Below are 18,356 nucleotides of genomic sequence, written 5' to 3'. Positions count from 1 at the left end.
TTTTCGAGAGAGCCTCCACATATGTGGACTTGCATGTTTGTTGCGTACTACATATATGAGTAGTGGTACTATGTGAATATGTAGTGGTGGGTGAGTTGACAAAATTCTCCATCTTACTGTTTTGTGTGAGAGAGAGCATGGATTCTAGATTCCTGGTGTAAATACATCTCTCACACTCTGTACTAAATTGTGCTATTAGTAGAGAGGGCTGTCTGTGTATATGAGGCAATTGCTACACTGCATCAAGAGACCCAAGTCCACAAGGTTGGCAGGAGAAACAAGGGTAATCCAACTGTCCATAATGCTAGTTTGAAGACTGTTGTCATTAGGGTGGCTTTTTCAGAAACAATTACGGAGGAGCTCGGTGAATGGATATTTCTGACTGGGTTTTAAGGAAAATTTGTTGAATTTAACTGTCTGGCTTTTGGTGCACGGTGCTGCAAGACACACAAACAAGCAGTCATATGCAGGGCCTAAATACCAGAAGCGAAAACTTGAAAAAAAACCCCTCTAATTTCAGAAAGACCAATGAGGGTGCTTATTCCAAGCCGTAGACCGGCCTCCCTTTACTAGTCAGGTCCCAGTGAACACAGTTCTCTCGCAAAAGTGCAGATAGGCCCCTTCCAATCCAGGATGGCCTGGAAAACGTGCTTAAAACAAACAAACCACTACAAACAGTTCTAGAAGCAACATGCCTGGATCTGGAGAATGCTACAGCTACTGGCTGCCCTAGTTTTAATGGGAAACACTAGAGAATGTTTAACACAGCAGAAAAATAGCAGTGAGTCGCTGAAAAAAAGCATTTAAAACAGCAGAAAATCAGCCAGGAGGTTCTAAAGAATTATTTAAACAGTTAACAGGTCAGTTAATCAAGTACTGCTTGGCGGGAAAACAGAGTAGGCAAAACAGATAGCTTTAAAACAGTGAAAACATACCAGTAAATACTTGAACAGTGGAAACAAAAAAAAGCTTGCTAAACAGTGAAAACAGCAATAAAATTTGAACAGTGTAGCAGGCAATTGCAGTATAGCAGTGTAGTTTAGTACACAGTAAATAAATGCAGTATAAAAGTAGGCAGCAGGCAATAAAAAAGTGGAGTAAATAGTATAAATAAGCAAAAAAAAAATGCAACATATGTTTTTTTGGAAGCTCAGAAGTATCTACTTGTCTGGTATCTCAGGTCAGAGTTGTGGCTGGTAGCCCACCTCAGTTCATCTCAGTACAAATAAGCAGAAACCTGCTCAGATGCAGGGTGTAAATACCAGAAGCTAAAACCTGAAAAAAACTCTTAACAAAATTCAAAAGGACCAATGAGGATACTTATTTCAAGCCCTAGACTGGCCTCCCTTTACTAGTCAGGTCCCAATCAACAATTATTTCATAAAAGTGCAACTAGGCCCCTTCCAATCCAAGATGGCCTAGAATAAGTGCTGATAAAAAACAAACCACTGCAAACAGTTCCAGAAGCAGCAGGCCTGGATCTGGACTATGCTACAGCTACTAGCTGCCCTAGTTTCAGCGGGAAACACTAGTGAATGTTTAACACAGAAGAAAAATAGCAGTGAGACACTGAAAAAACCCATACAGTAGACTCCATCTTATCTGGTTTCTCTTTAACCAGCTTCCTCTTTAACTAGCCATCAAATTTCTGCTGTACCGCTAGCAAAAGACAACAGAGAAGAACATCACTTCTGCCTCCACTGGGCTAAATAATGACAGACATTTGAGTTTTAGACTTCATATTCGTTCGAAAAATGCATACTAACACAAATCCTGTTCTAGCTGATTTATAACCTATAAATGTTATTTTATATGCATTTTTTGATTAACTAGCCATTTGTTTATCCATCCTAAGGTCTGGTCCCAGTGAGACCAAATAAGAAGGAGTCTACTGTATATTGTTAGAACACTTCTGTTAACAAGACATAAGCTTTCACATGACAGCAAAAAATTTTGAGTGCACGTTTGTTGATATATTTACAGAAATATGAAAACATGATTAGTTGATTAGCAATATAAATAACACAGTATCTCTTAAGATGTTTAAATTAAAGCACAAATGCCATTGATAGTTTTCAACAACATCATCTAAGGTTTCACCTGATGCCATGGCGTAGTTTGTAAGTCACTTGTGTTTTGAAGTATTACGCACATATGGAATTATTGCTTATTTTCATAATTGCTGACAGGCAACTAGCAATATCTCTAGTCAAGTGTAATGTAAATGGACGTTGGCAGTGAATTTTCCTGACTCCCACCATTGTATTTCTCATTTATACCTGTCAGTAATGTAGGTCTGTCAGTTGGGAAAATATAAAAAGTGGCAAACAGTGATGAAATTTCTCCACTGCAAAACATCCTGGATTAACAATCGTGGTGTTACTTTGTTAATAAATCCTCATTCTTTCTAATACTGCCTATTATTAACTGGTAAGTTACTTAGTAAAAGAAGAAAGACCCACTGAAGATCTAGACACCATAAGGAGCTATGGGTATTAAAAAAGTGCTATAGGCGTGAGTGAGTTGGACTATTTTTATTGTCTTCAAAATGAGACTGCGTTTTATTTCAATATAGTATTTTTCACCTTTTGCATATTGGTTTTATATTGGTATATAAGTGTGTGTATGTATATATATATATATATATATATATATATATCTTAATTAGATAACCTCCTTCGGCCAGCATTCCCTGTTTGGAGTGACCCAGCAAGAGTGTCTGTATTAAGTGACTTGCAGAGTCATACAGTAGGCAAGTGGAAGCTACTGTAATCAAATCCAGGACTGCTGCAGGACCTTGGAATTAGCCACAAATTGTTTTAAATCTCTTGAGTTAAACTGTTTGCCTGTTTTTGTTTGGCTAGCATTCTTTAGCAAAGATGTCCTTTGTGGTGTCTTTCTATCTAGTGCTGTGGAATTTCATGCACCTCCTCTGGTGACCTGAACCACAGAGATTGCTATGCACACAGGGAATGGAAGATTACCAGGCCTTTGTTTTGTGTCTCGCACATACTGCACTCATACCTGTGGACAGTTTAGAGTCAGCGATCTGCCTACCATGTATCCCAGAAAAGTAGAAATAAACTATTGTACCCAAAGAAACCCCATGCGAGCACAGGAAGGACTTACAGATTCTGAACAGAAGATAACCCTGTGAAGAATCCAGTCAGAGAACCTCTTGCTGGGAAGTGACAATGCTAATCTGTGTGCAACCCCACTTGTGGTGTGCATTTCAGTAATCTATGGTATAGCCTCAATCAGTTACTGAAAGAGGAGGAGATGTGATAATGCCTTAATGGTGTCCATGTAATTCATGGGTCAGGCCATGTTAGAAGACACAGAATGATTAGGTTGCTGGGTGTATATCTATATTTTTGTTAGTTCATGCAAGCCTAAAACACCTTTTCTGTATACTTCCAATTCACACCATTCCTCCTTGTGGTGTGCAGAACTCTTTTTTGATCTGTCTTCTTTAACTAAGTGCCATACCAGTTAGTAATAGGTAGTATTAGAAAGGGCAAGAAATGTATTAGCAAAGTGACATCAAGACTGTTAATCTCGTATGTCCTGCAGTGGAGAAACTAATCTGTGTTTGCCACTTATTATTCATATTTCGGTAACTGAGAGACCTACATTTTATTGGTGTGTGTTGTGAAACACCAGTGTGGGAAACAGGGCAGTTCACTTAAACTGTTGGTTTACATCACATGTTTCTGGAAATATGTCTAGTTTGATGGTAATTATGAAAACAAGCAATATTTTTATATGTCCTTAACAGACTAGCTTTGAAAACCAAGATACTTAAAAACTGTTGAATGACATTAGGTGAAACTTTAGATGTTGTTGAAGAAAACAAGTTGCACATCTTGAGAGCTAACCAGTGTTTTATTGTTAATTTTACAATTAAATGTATGTTTTCACATTTCTGAAAATATCTCACTTACAGTGGTATTTTATTGTCATGTGCAAGCTAATGCCTGGTTAACAAAATTGTTTTAACAATATATGCATAGGTTGTATAGTTTTGAAGACAGGAAAAATTTGTGAACGTTTAGAAAAAATATAGTTTGCGGGTTGTGTGCATTATAATATATTACTGTATTTGTAGAAAAGACTATGAATGCACTGATGACATCACTTTAAAGAATACTTCTTCGTGATAACATTGCCTTTTGTAGTTTTAATAGCTTTTGTTTTTCACATATTTGCAATAGTTTATCTTATGCTTTTAAAGTTTATTTTTCAGAAAATGCTCTGTAATGCAAGATGTTTGTAGGCTGCTGGTGCAAATGGTAAGTAAATAAATAAAAAAATAAATAAACTGGGTAATATGTTCCAATGTTAGTGTGTCTGTTTTTAGGCGTAACCTGGATAAGCAATGTAGAACTTGATATTATTGTACAGAACAGTTTTAGTGTTCATGTGTAAGTGTCTCATTAAGCTGTGTTATTAAGTTATGTGTATTTGTATTATTTTCCTTTGACCTGAGTTGTCGCTAAAAGGAGTGTCAAGATGCATTTCACTCACTCATTTAACTAGTAAAATAGTTAAATAAAATGTTTTTGTAATTTGTAAGAACAGCAGGGTTTTAGGAAAAGTATTATTTTCAGAGATTTTTCAGCTTAGGGTCAGCATTTTGGAAAGACTTAATGATTATATGTGGTGCGTCATTTTGGGTAGTGGTTGCTAGTAACTTTCTGCTTAGATTATTAAGTATAAAGAGAGTAACAAGGCAAGTATGCTTGCCTTTCTTCTTTTCTCGGCACAATGGTTAGGGAATGTTTAGAAATTAAGTGTAGGATAGACAGGGGCAAGAAGGAAGGGATAAAAATCTTCTTTTGGTTCTTGATCATCAAGTTAATTAATTGCAGAACTGTTTTTCAGCCCCTAGAAGGATCTCTGTGCCCATTTTTTTAAACTGTGCATATAGTCCACTTCTTAAACCTTTGGTCAGTACTTTGTAACCCTTTGCAGTGTTGTGGAACATCTGTAAAAGATGGTGGAAAAATGAACTAATAAATCCTCCCTTCCTTATTTCTTTCCAAAAGTTCTGAAAGCCTGAGCTCAGTTGTTGTGACCTGAAATCATAGGGGATATGACAGCTTTTTTGTTTTTCAAAAAGATTTTAGTTTTTCAGAATTTTTTCTGAGTGATCTTCTTGGCATCCAATTTGAAATTGGTTATCTCTTTAGATATTTCTTCAGGATCCTGTTTTCTGCTTTCAGCATGAAAGAAAGCAAGTGTTGCTGTATCCAAATTACTGACTCCCTAAGATCATCATTCATTGTATGTATGACCTGCCTCAGTGAGAAGCAGATAACACAGGAGTGCAACATCTACAGATTACTTAATTCTGTGACTGAACCACAAAATTAAAAAAAAATAGTTATTCCATTACCGCCTGTGTGTTCCAGTGGTGGAATGTATTGAGAAAAGTTAGTGAAGTCTGCTCTGTTGTGTGTTAGCTATTTTATTGGTGAGGTTTTGTAACCCATTCATCAGTGGCATTACCATTAGTGTGCGGACCTTAGCTTCCTTTCCTGCCAAGGAGTAGTTCCATAGGCCAGTCAGGGTACATGGATGCTTTGTGATCCTGATCACTTTCACAGTTGTCACCAGAAACCTTGTTGGCATTTCAATGTAGAAGATTCTTAGTCCTTGGGAGGTCTGAAGTGTCTTCTGTATCCTGCTCAAAAGCCTTCTGTGGAGCTGTAAGTGATATCTCAAGACCAGGTGAAGTGATTTTAATCACCTTTATGGAATCCATTCATTTATGTGTCTCTTTCTTGAAGTCTTTCACATCCAGATGAGCAATTTTCCAAACTTTATCTAATCTTACTGACTAGTTAGTTGCCCACTTATGGTCTTCTTATTTGCAGGGCAAAGGGATCAGCTTAATCTTTCTGTATGACACATTACAGAGTTTATTTTTCTGATATCAGATTCCTAGAATCTTCCTCTTGAAGAGGGGAATCTGACCAGAAGGATGTGAAAGGGACCAGTCAGTGGCCAGATTCCTCCTTATCCACTAGTCCTGCTATAGTTAGGAGCTTGCTCTCTGTTCCTGAAGTTTTAACCTGTGCTGATTCTAACAGGAAAGTCTGTAAGCACCTGGGCTTCCATGGTATTGTTATTGATAACCTTCACTGAAGGTGAGAATGCTCTCTGAAATGCAGCCTACAGTGGTCCTTCATGTCCTTCCCATAATCGGATCAGGTCAGATAGCTCTACATGAGGTCTGTGACTCTTGGGTTAGAGGAGTGGTACCTATCTCCAGCTAATTATTTTTTTCTATTCAGCACTTTGTTTACCTTTGAGGTAGATGCAGCAGCAACAACTGCAGACATTTATTGCTAGCCCTGTTTGTTGAGTGGCCTTCCCCTAGATAAGAAATCAGGTGCCTGGACTGTGTGTATTTCAAACCACTGTGTTTTTCTCATTGGGTTCAAGGATATCTGCAAGAAAATACATCAGGAATTTACAGAAGATCTTCCTAATTCAGATAAAAACAAGACCATTCAGAACCTTAATGGTCTAACACTTAGGAGACACTCCATGATGGGTAATATGTTTGAGTAGATCCTCCCTTTGTGTCAGCATTTGACATCTTTTTTCCAGTACTTACAGTTTATGTATACATTTATTTATACACTCATTAATTTGATGTTCTTTGTGTTTCACTGTTGCAGTCATTACATTTGGGTTATCTGCTTGCAGGTAGCCGTCAGCCGGCCTGATTAACAAAGTCTTGGATCCTGTGTCAGTTGCTGTCCCTTCTTCCATGACATCAGGTCGTCAGGGGTATAAAACATGCAGCCGACGCCATTACATCAGTCTTTCTTGCCGTGCGGTGCCCGAAGCAGAAGCAGTTCGCAAAGGTCGGCCGACTCCTGAAATTTTCGTTTCCGAGTTTCAGAACCGAAGTCTCCAACTAAAGCTAAGTACCCCGTTGGGGAAACATTTTCTTGCTCCTTACCGATGTCAGTAAAAGTTAATAATTGCATTACTTGTGGAAAGCAAATACCTCATAAAGATTTTCATTCATACTGTATTCCTTGCTTAGGCCCTGACCACGACGTAACTTGCTGTCGGTTTTGTGCTTTATTTAATCAGCGCACTATCCGTCATCGGTATATTTTCGCCTCTAAATATTTTGGTTCTCAGTTTAATTATCCAGAAATGTCATCGGTTAGCCATCCGACTACCGAGATTCCGAAAAAATGCAAAGATAAAGAGAAAGACAAGCCGCCGAGGTCCAAAACTGCCGATGACGCTTCTCCTAAGCCAGTCGCCAGTTCACCGGTACTCAGTGAGGCGCTTTCACAGCCCCTGATACCCGCTACTTCTGATTCGCAGGCCTCTACTGAGACTCATTCTAAGTCCGGTATGCCGCGAGATACTTCAGCTATGGAACCCGCGGATGTCTCTAACTTGGATGGGTCCGGAGCCGCTGTGCAGGCACTGGCTTCAGAGGGTGTGTTCAGGACTATGGACTTGCATATTAAACTGATGCCTCCTTCTTTACTTTGGCCTAAATCTCGATCCATGCCTAAAAAACTGACACCCAGGCCACATGCTCAGGCTTCTATGCCTAAAAAATAAATGATAAGAATGGCTGAAGATCTAATAACTCTAATCAGGGGTAGCCAACCCCCCCCTTCTACGAGACCTAGGACTGAAGTTGATTATGAATCTTCTGATCAGGATTCTGTTTTTTCTGATTCTTCTGATGATCTGGATTTGTCCTTATCTACTTATGAAGATTCTGATGCAGAAGACTGCATTCCCTCTGCTTCCCCTCCTGAGGATTTTTCTTTTGGAGAAACCGTACATACTCTTAAGGGAGCATTTCCACTGGGAAAGCCAGGATTTTTCTGATTCAGAAAAGAGGCTTAGGGATTTCCTTCTCCTACGTCAGCATAGGCCTTTAGCTGTTCTTCCTGTCCTAGACATTGTTGATGATGCTTTTTCAGAATCTAGTTTGGCCCCCGATTCCCTGCCTCCTGCTCCCAGAAAACCTGATAGATACTACAGGGTCCCTGAGTCCCACAACTTCCTTTTCAAAAATCCTATTGCAGATCCAGAGACTATTTCACAGGGGCCCAACGGCATTAAGGCTTCTACTACTAAAAATCTACCCCTTCTGATAGAGACTCCAAGGCGCTGGATAGATGGGGTAAGAAGGTTTACACTTCTGCAACCTTGGCCATTAGGGCTTTAAACTGCCAGTTTCATATGTTAAAGTATCAGCAACATGTTATTGGACTGCTTAAACAGAAAATGATGTTGATTCCTGACTGTGTGGAAAATAAAGAATTACAGGATTTAATGCATTCTGCTGAACAAGTTGGAAAACATACTTTGCAATATGGTTTTGATTCATTAGAGGCCTCTTACAGGGCTGCTGCTACTGGGTCTGTGCTCAGAAGGCATGCTTGGCTTAAGGAGCAATCTTTGCCTGATCATGTTAAAGCTAAATTGTTGGATGCTCCTTTAAATCAGGACCGCCTGTTTGCCAACAAGGCTGAAGAAGTTCTTAATAAGATGGAAGATAAAGCTAAATCTATGCTAACTGTTAAGATTTTTTACAAGTTCAGCCTCCTAGATTTAGTAGGCACTGGCCCTCTAAGAATTGGTCCTTTCCAGCCCCTTCCAGGTCTTCTCAAGCCAAATCCAGACACAGCAAAAACCCCAGGTTTCAGTCCCAGGGGACACACAGAACTAAGCAGTGGGTGGCCTCCACTTCCAAATCTGGGAATTATAAGATTTCCCCCTATGGTAAACTGTCTCAAAGACTTCCTTTTAAAATTTCCAAGCACTTTTCAACTGACTGCCCCTTTGGGGGGAAAGATTGCTCTTCATGCAAAGAATTGGGAACTCATTACCCAGGACAAATGGGTTTTAAATATAGTGTCCCAGGGATATAGATTTCACTTCCACACATTGCCAACACAAGTGGGTGGCCAGACCTACCCCCAAGTCAGTGGGCAGAGGCCCAAAAACAAGTACTTTCTCTCTTCAGCATGGAGGCTATTCAACTGGTACCAGAAGAGGAAAAGGGACAAGGTTTCTACTCGAGACTTTTCCTGGTACCCAGAAAAGACAATTCATGGCATCGTATCTTGGACCTGTCTACTCTAAACACCTTTTTGGAGATTCCAAAATTGAAGATGCTGACTCTTCACCAGTTACTTCCTATGCTAGGCAAAGATGCCTGGTTGGCAGCAGTAGATTTAAAAGAAGCATACCTGCACATCCCAATCAGGGAATCTTGCAGAAGATACCTACGCTTCAAAGCAGGTTACATGCACTATCAGTTCTCTGCACTGCCCTTTAGCTTATCTACTGTGCCCAGGGTATTCACAAAGTGCCTAGCTCCAGTTATTGCATTTTGCAGGCAAAGAAATATTCAAATATACCCATACCTGGACGATTGTCTAATTCAGGCAGAAAGCCAGGACATACTTTTGAATCATCTGGCCTTTGTAAAAAGGGTTTTAACTTGTCCGGGGTACACCATAAACAAAAGGAAATCACACCTGGTACCCTGTCAACAAATTATATTCCTGGGAGCAAGCTTGAATGCAACTTCCCAGATGGCTTACCTCATGCCAGAGAAACAAATTCATTTGATAACCTGCTTCAAACAAGTGGCCACAAACCCTGCTATCTGCAAGACAAATACTGCAAGCTTTGGAGTTCATGGCCTCCTGCATTCTTCTAATTCCATATGCAAGACTGCATATGAGGAAATTACATTGGTATCTAAAAAGCCTATGGTGTCAACATTCTCAAGACCTAGAAACAATGATTCCTATCATACCTTTCCTACGCCTAGAGTTCCTTTGGTGGGCAGAGGCCTGCCACCAAAACAAGGGACTACCTTTCATACCACCCCCTGCCGCCCAAACCCTAACAACAGACGCATCAGACTAGCATGGGGGGCTCACCTGGCAGGGAAGTGCATTCAGGGCAAATGGAACCCAAGTCAAATGCACCTGCATATCAATAAAAAAAAATGTTAGCTGTACAGAATGCTCTGACAGCCTTCAAGGGCCACATTCTTCCAGGACAACTAATGGTAAAGACGGACAACACCACTGTTGTGGTACATAAACAAGCAGGGGTTACACACACTTATCCCCTCTGCAGACTAGCCATGGCATTGTGGAACACAGCCTTGAGCTACCAAGTGCACCTACAAGCTCAATTCCTGCCAGGAAAATTAAATACACTGGCAGATGGACTAAGCAGAAACCTCATGGACCCACACGAGTGGAAACTGGAACCAAGGATTTTCAACATGTTGACAAGCAAATGGGGAGCTCAGATATAGACCTGTTTTTCTCTCTCCAGAACTACCAATTGGACAAATTTTGCACAAGGGCTCCCCACAAACAAGCCTAGAAAGTGGATGCTCTGTCCTTCAGCTGGAAAAACCTATCAGTCTATGCCTTCCCCCCTCTGCCTCTGCTCTCCAAAGTACTACTAAAAATCAAATAGGACAAACCAAGGATGATTTTGATTGCTCCAGACTTGGCCGCGGCAACACTGGTACCCCCTCCTGCACAGTGTGTCATGGTTATCTCCATGGCACCTGCCTCAGACTCCTTCCCTGCTGTCTCAGCAGGAGAACCAGATTCTGCACCCTCAGCTTCTAACACTGAACCTCACAGCCTGGCTAATTACTCAATGTCTCCTTTACCATCCCTCAGCAAACATGTGATGGATATCATTTTAGAGGCAAGGAGGCCTAGTACTAGAAAATCTTATGCTGAAAAATGGAAAAGATTCTGTGCCTGGAACCAATCTCAAGGGATGAGCACAGCAGCACCCAATTTACCTCAGATTTTACAATACTTAACTGAGATGCTTCACAAGGGCCTGTCTTTTTCCTTCATTAAAATCCATGTCTCAGCCATTTCAGCTCATTGTAACACAGAACCTCCCCTCTTCTCTCATCTACTGCTCAAGCAGTTCCTCAGAAGGGCCAAAAATTTGAGACCACCCAGGAGAGCTCCAACCCCAGCCTGGGACCTTAACTTTGTCTTGGAGAAACTCACTCTACCTCCTTTTGAGCCAGCTGCTACTGCAGACTTAAAATTTCTTTCTTGGAAAACAGCTTTCCTTTTAGCAATCCCTTCAGCTAGAAGGGTATCTGAATTACAGGCCCTTATGGCAGTGGAGCCTTTCATCATCTTTCATGCTGACAGGGTATCCCTCAGAACCAATCTATCCTTCATGCCCAAGGTGGTATCCAGTGTGGCTCTTAATCAGTCCATTCATTTGCCAACCTTCTTTCCCAATCCACAGAATAAAGGGGAAAGGATACTGCATTTCTTAGATGTGCACAGACAACTTAGATTCTACTTGGACAGGACTAAACCTCAAAGGAAATCTGAACAACTGCTGGTGGCATTTGCTGCAGGGACAGAGGGGAAGGCTATTTCAAAGCAAACCATTTCTAAATGGATAAGCCATTGCATTCATTTCTGCTATAAGCAACATGGAAAATCTATCCCCCAGGGGATCAGACCTCACTACACCAGGGCTGCATCTACCTCTACAGCCTTTATCAGAGGCGTCCCTACCAGGGACATCCTAGAAGCTGCTACCTGGAGTCATGTACATAATTTCACCAAGCATTATCATTTGCCAGTTTTCTCTAAATCCAGAGCTGGCTTTGCCACTGCAGTCTTGCAGGGCCTTATAGCTGGCCCTAATGCTATCTATATTCCTCCTCCCAACCATAGCTTTGGGAATCTACCCAAATGTAATGACTGCAACAGTGAAACCCGAAGAACATAGTACAGTTGTGTACACTTAACATAAATGTAGATGTTAGAGTGTATTCACTGTTGCAGTCCTGGTTACTCTCCCTCAAGCCCCCTTAATTCTTTTGACTATACCTCTACTTTCCTTTACTATGCTTAAAAGCCTTTTTGGTGTATTTGCTTTTTTGTTGGAGGTATATCTTTGTACTTTAATATTTAATTGCTTCCCATTAGGGGGGCACCTGACATCTTTGGCAAGAAAAACTGATGTAATGGCATCGGTTGCATGTTTTATACTCCTGACAACCTGACATCATGGAAAAAGGGACAGCAACTGACGCAGGACCCAAGACTTTGTTAATCAAGCCAACTGAGGGCTACCTGCAAGCAGATAACCCAAATGTAATGTCTGCAACAGTGAATACACTCGGACATCTACATTTATGGTAAGTGTACACAACTATACTTTCTTTGTTGACCAGGTTAGACTCACTAGGGTAATGGTCTCTTCTCAGGGGAGACTAGAGGTAGTGTTTATACTACAAGGGGAAAATTGGCCAGGGCATTAGGGAACTTCCCCTATTTGCGCTAATGATGAAAAGTAAATCCAGCGATTATGAGCACACATTCTGGTCTTAGTGCAGTGGCAGCTGGGGAGGACTTTTGTGCATCAGGAAACCAAACATGAGGGAGCAGAGGCAAATGCCAGCTCAGGAGATGATGTGTTTGTTGAATTGGAAGTTTTATTCTAGCAAAACCTATTCACAGAGTTGAGAGAAGTCACAGAGTATGTTGTTACAACCCTTCGGTCGGGAGGGTTGCGGGATGATATAGTACATGACATGATGAAACAGAGGGAACCCAAGAATGGCAGTGAAGTATTGTGGGGAGAGATAATGGAGAAAATAAGGGAGGAAGTGGCAGCAGAGGTTGTAGAAGGAGATAAAGAAAGGGAAAAGAAGAAAATATATGCCACGACAGTGCCAAGTTCATTGAGAGAAAAATAAATGCATCAGAGAATGTAAAAAAAAGGAAAATTAGTGATAGAACTGCAAAATAAGTGTGAAGTTCCATTAAACAGGAGCAAGGTATGAGACAGTGTTTTACCTCTGGGCCTTACTGTTCAAGAGGTAAGGACATTTATTCTTATAAATAGGGAGACATTTTGTGGCGTTATATTTGAGACTGTGCAGGGAATGGAGAACTTTAGTAGTGAAATGAAAATCCAGGGAATGAGTATATTACAAAGACTGCATTTAAAGAGATGGAGAAAAAGATGCATATATAATTTCTAAATGAGATTGAAAGAGAGACTAAAAGGACATTTGAAAGAGGTGTAGGGCATTTTAAAAATTGATGACGCTAGGGGGTTTATGGACTGGGGAATGGAACAGCAATGTTATTTTGAAAATGGAAAGTTCTGCAATTATAAATGTGTTATAAATGTAGAAGGGAGGTGAGGTTTAGTAAAATACCGGGGCAGCTAAGAACATGTTATTTATGTCGAAAAGAGGGGCATTTTGTGAATAACTGTGAACAAAAGATGTTACATTTGTGGAAAGGTGGGACATGGAGCAAAAAATTGTGATTTGGAATGTTATAAATGTAAACAGAAAGGACATTTAGCAATGGATTTTACAGAAAAAGAAAAAAGGAAAATAACATTGAAGAAAGAAAAGAGGTAGGGAAGAAAAAGGGCACGATGAAACAAAAAGAAGAAATAAAAATTACAAAAGAGAAGGAAGTTAGTGAGGAAGAACCAGATGGAAGGGTAGAAAAAATTCAGTACTTGGAGATAAAGAACATATACATTGGACTGCGGTTAAAAGAAATTTATAGGTAAGAGGGTCAATGACGGAAAAATAAAGTTTGAGTCTAAATGTAAAAGAAAGAAAGAAGGGGAGTTGATAGAAAAAAGAAACAAAGTAAAGGGAAAATTATTTGGCAAATTAAAAAAAAATAAAAGAAGGAATAACGTAAGAGTATTATCTTTTAATGTGAACAGTCCTATAAATATAACAAGGAGAATAGGAATAATAGAAATAATAAAATGGTGGACAATTGTGTTATAGACTTGATTATATTAGAAAATTTAAGGTTTATAACACAGGAAGAAAGATTACAGAAAATTTATGGAATAGGCATATAATATGAAATTTGGGAAATGGACGTTGTTCTGGATTTATAATTTTATGCAGGAGAATAGTTCAAATACTAGATAACATTTTAGTAAGAATGGGTAGATTGTGTCAGTTATTAGATGGTAGGAGAAGGTATATAAAATTATAACAATTTATACCTACATAATGGTTATAGAAAGAGAGGGTTTATTTCAGCAAGCATTAAATAGTTATAGTGAGCATGAATATAATAGCAACAGGAGATTTTACTTGTGATTTAAGAGTAAGAAGAAAGAAAAATGGAAAAGATACACAGATAATGAAAGAAATAGTGAAATGTGGAACATTATATTTATGGAAAGGAAAATGATGAACATATGGAAGAAATATGTTTAAAACAGAGATTGATTATTTTATAATACCAGAAGGGATAAGATAATAGCAGTGGTAGTAGTAATAACAGGATTATCTAGCAATATGGAGAGACATTGAAGAAAATAGAGTATGTTATGATAGGAAAAGGAATAAAAAGAATAAATGAAAAAAATGGAATACAGAAGGTAATGGAGAATTTTGAAAAGAACATTTAACTGTGGTGCCATTTTAAAAAATTGGACTGAGTAGTGGCTAGTGTTTAAAAATATAGAGAAATGTATTTAAGCTGGGAGATAAAAGAATGAGAGAGGACTATATGGATGCATATGATAGCTTTTGAAAATTTAGAAAAGAACAGAATAGAGTTGTATGAAAAAGCAAAAGTAATGTATGAGGAAAATAAAGAAAGAATCAAAAGTTTATTTAAACAAAGATATTACAAGGAAAAAGTAGAGTTATCACCGTATTTAGGGAAGTAGGAAAAGAGAGCAGCATGATGTGTGCAATAAGGCAAATGAAGAATAAAAAATATGAGATAAGAAAAATCAAACACTAAGTACAGAAATAGTGGTGGAATATATAGAAGAGATGTGTAAAAAGAAGGGAAGTAGAGAAGTCCAAAGAGACTCCATTGAATTGGAAAAACAAACAACAATAAAAAAATAGATAAAGTAATTTAACAAGTTATTGTGGATTCATTAGCAGGTTCAGATGGAATTAGTTATGAAATGTATAAGAAATTGAGGGATTGGCAAAAGTTTAGTTTGTAAAAATGTTGAATGAATGGATGGAAGAGGGTTTCAAGTATAATGAGATTTGTGGTGGAATCTTAAAATTCTTACGGAAAAAATTGAATAAAGAAGAAATAAATTGTAGGCAAATAGCATTAAACAATACTGATTATAAATAAATATGAAAATTATACAGAAGAAGATGGAAAATAAAATGCAAAATATAATAGAAGTATATTTGGTATTAAAGATAGAGGTTGTCAAGAACTTTTAATGATTATAAGGGAAGTAGTTGATGTTAAGCAGTACAAGTAGAAATGAATAATGGTATTAGACAAGGATGTCCAGTGAGTAATATTTTGTTTTAATTATGAATTTAGTAGTTAAATCAAGAGTAAAATGAAAAAGTAATAGAAAGGTGTTTACAATTTCCAGTAATAATGACTTATATAATTGTTGTAAAAATATTTTGGATGGAAAAGGTAATTCATTATTTAACAGCATTATTAAAAGGATTAGAGATGGATCTCAAAGAAAAAAGTCAAGGATTAGGAAGTAGTAATAGTATGGCAGGTATACAATTTACATTAACTGAAATAAAGATTTTAGGAATAGAGACTGGTATTCATGAAATAAGGTAAAGAAAGTGGGAAAAGTGAGTAAGTATAAAAAACTGTGCATTATAGAAAACATATACGTTATATATAAAAAAAAAATCACAATTGGTTAATTCTGTGCTGATAAGTAAAATGGCATATTTAGAAAGTGTTTTATGCTTCCAGATATTTATGAAAATGAAGTAATGGAAATTATTTTGTCTTTTATATGGTGTTCTAGATTGAATCTGGTTAAAAGATGAGTTTTGTATAAGAATAAATAAGGTGGCAGTTTAGGATTAATAAACCCAGTAGTATTTGGGCCATCTTTGAATTTATATAAAGTATTAATATGGAAAAAGAAAAATAAGTGGGAAAGATATTTGATTGTAAGAACAAAGACACATGGGTATAAGGTAGATCTAATAAAAAATGAACATTATAATGATGAAATACAAACTTTTTACAAAAGATAAGACTGTGGATGATTAAGACTGATGAGGTAAAGGAAAAAAGGAAAATATGGTATGAAAAGGTAATGGATCAATCATATTGTATTAATCCATGGGGAAATTTGCAAGAAGAAAAAGTAAAAGGTATTAAAGAAATAAATGGTGTAAAATTGAGTAGAATGCCAGGATTTCTTGTTGAGGTTAAGTATAAATAAACTTCCTGTTAAAAGTAATATACCTTATAAAAAAGGACAGTGAAAGAGGCTGTTTATTTTGGGGGGAAGATTAAACAGCAGAACATATGTTTTTAACATGTAAAAGAGTAAGAAATTATGGAAAAAATTATGTGAAAAAATGTATTTGGGACTATGAAAGAAAACAATATAAACATGGGTATGATAGCAGATGGATATTATAAGAATATTAAAAAAGAGAGCAAAATAAGAAAATATTAAAATATTTTATGTTTTATTGATTATTTGGAATAAAAAATAATTGTTTAATGGGAAGTTTTCCAGCAATTATAAAAGTAATTAAATGGTTGTGGAAGAAGGAGTGGGGGTTCACTAAAGTAAACATTGTTGGTTCTTACTGTGAATGTTGGTGATGAGATATGTAAATATATAAAACTGGAGTAAATAAGTTGTAATTAAATACAAATAAAGAACCCCCTACTCTTTCCAGTAGGTGTCATCCACCTGAACTGCACCAATTTAAGCAGATGGGGACCTCTGTTTAATGTCTTATAGCAAGATCTGTGTGTGTGTGTGTGTGTGTGTGTGTGTGTGTGTGTGTGTGTGTGTGTGTGTTAGTGTCAGATTGGCAGACAATTTCTCCTTTCCGCACTTTTGAGTGATCTCAGAGTTTGTACATATTAAGTTGTGTGAATATGGTGGTGCAGCAGGACTTACCCCCTTACAAAAATACTCATTCTCTTTCTTTTTAGTTGGCTGTTTACAACTGTGTGCAGTGTTGTTATGTAGAACAAAAGTATTTTTTGTTGATCTGTTGTAAACTTTTTTTTTTATTATTGGGGCAAGAGAAGAATAGAGCTCTTCCAAATAGATTCAGATTAAGAACATTCCAGTATTCCACTTAAGACTGTAACCTGGATTATTCTTTCAAGATATATTTTCTCTGACTTAGAGGAATAAGTTAATCTGCATCTTCCAGCCATTGCACCTCATTCCTTGTGTTTAAATACCTAACAGAATGCCCTAGAATGATCTTGATTTTCACTATTCTGGTAGGCACACATTTTTTTCACCTATTTACATTAGGCATCAGACCCATTTCCCTTACCACAGTCAGAGACAGCTTCCTCTTTCAGCAGAATGACCACCCTTTTAACCATCCTCCACTCCTTGAGACTGCATATCACTGGCACTTCAAAATCAGGATGCCAGTGCAATAAATATAACCAAATAGCCAAATAGAGCATGTTTACTTTTGGCAGCTGTCAGTAGGCGTAACCCCTTTTCTTTTCCATTTGTCAAAATTTCTGACTGCTTGTCTCCATTCCCTTTATCTCTCTGAGGCTGGTCTAAAGTACTTCTTTAAGGGTGATACACTTGTTGTCCATATCTACCTTACTGTGATATCTTTGGATATCACATGCTCATCCTGAAAAAAATTGCCTTATTTGATCATGAGAATTTTGTGTGAGGAACCTTTCTTTATTCATAATAACAGGGTTTTATTTAGAACAAGTCCTATACATTTTTTCAGTGTGTTTTTTTTTCGATTGACATTGAAACCATATTGTTTGATTGCTGCTTTATTTTACCAACTGGGTTAGTGGAAGAAAGGCTTTCCATAACAACCTAGACATTAGCATGATTAGACATCGCTTAAAATGTACAAATTCACATAGACTAAACCTTTTTGTATTTTGCTGTGGTTAGACAAGGCAGATTTGTAGTTAAGGAGACTCTGGCCACTTGCTGTTCCCATTATATTGCCTGCTGCCATTCCATCTGGGTAGAAGTACTTGGGAGGCTGGTGAATCCTCATTTTGCCAGTGGAAAAGGGTTTTCTCACAGTTCACTTCACGAGAATTTCTGTAAATATTTGTGAGGACTGTTCTTGTTTACTCTAAACACCTTCATTAGACATTAGCCTTTCTGAGGCTTTGGCAGGCCATCGATCAAACCATTCTTACCTAAGAACCTTTGTCTTTATTATTGCTTGGTATGCATTCGTAGACTAATGAATTGCTGGCCAAGCTAGTCTAATAAACTGTAGAATTTTTTTTATAAGCTTAACTGAATAAGTGACCTAGTCATCCATTGTTTAATCCACAACATGG

General features: G+C 37.9%; 1 protein-coding gene across 1 annotated transcript in view; it reads left to right on the top strand.

The window, feature by feature from the left end:
- The window catches only part of PSME4 (proteasome activator subunit 4), a 2,990,260-nt gene that overhangs the window by 2,206,307 nt on the left and 765,597 nt on the right, over positions 1–18,356 (top strand). The window lies entirely within an intron of this gene.

Source organism: Protopterus annectens, chromosome 1.part2, assembly GCF_019279795.1.
Source record: "Protopterus annectens isolate FY-2018-M chromosome 1.part2, PAN1.0, whole genome shotgun sequence".
Taxonomy (NCBI): domain Eukaryota; kingdom Metazoa; phylum Chordata; order Ceratodontiformes; family Protopteridae; genus Protopterus; species Protopterus annectens.
The sequence above is the reverse complement of the archived record's forward strand: the minus strand, read 5'-3'. Positions and strand labels throughout refer to the sequence as shown.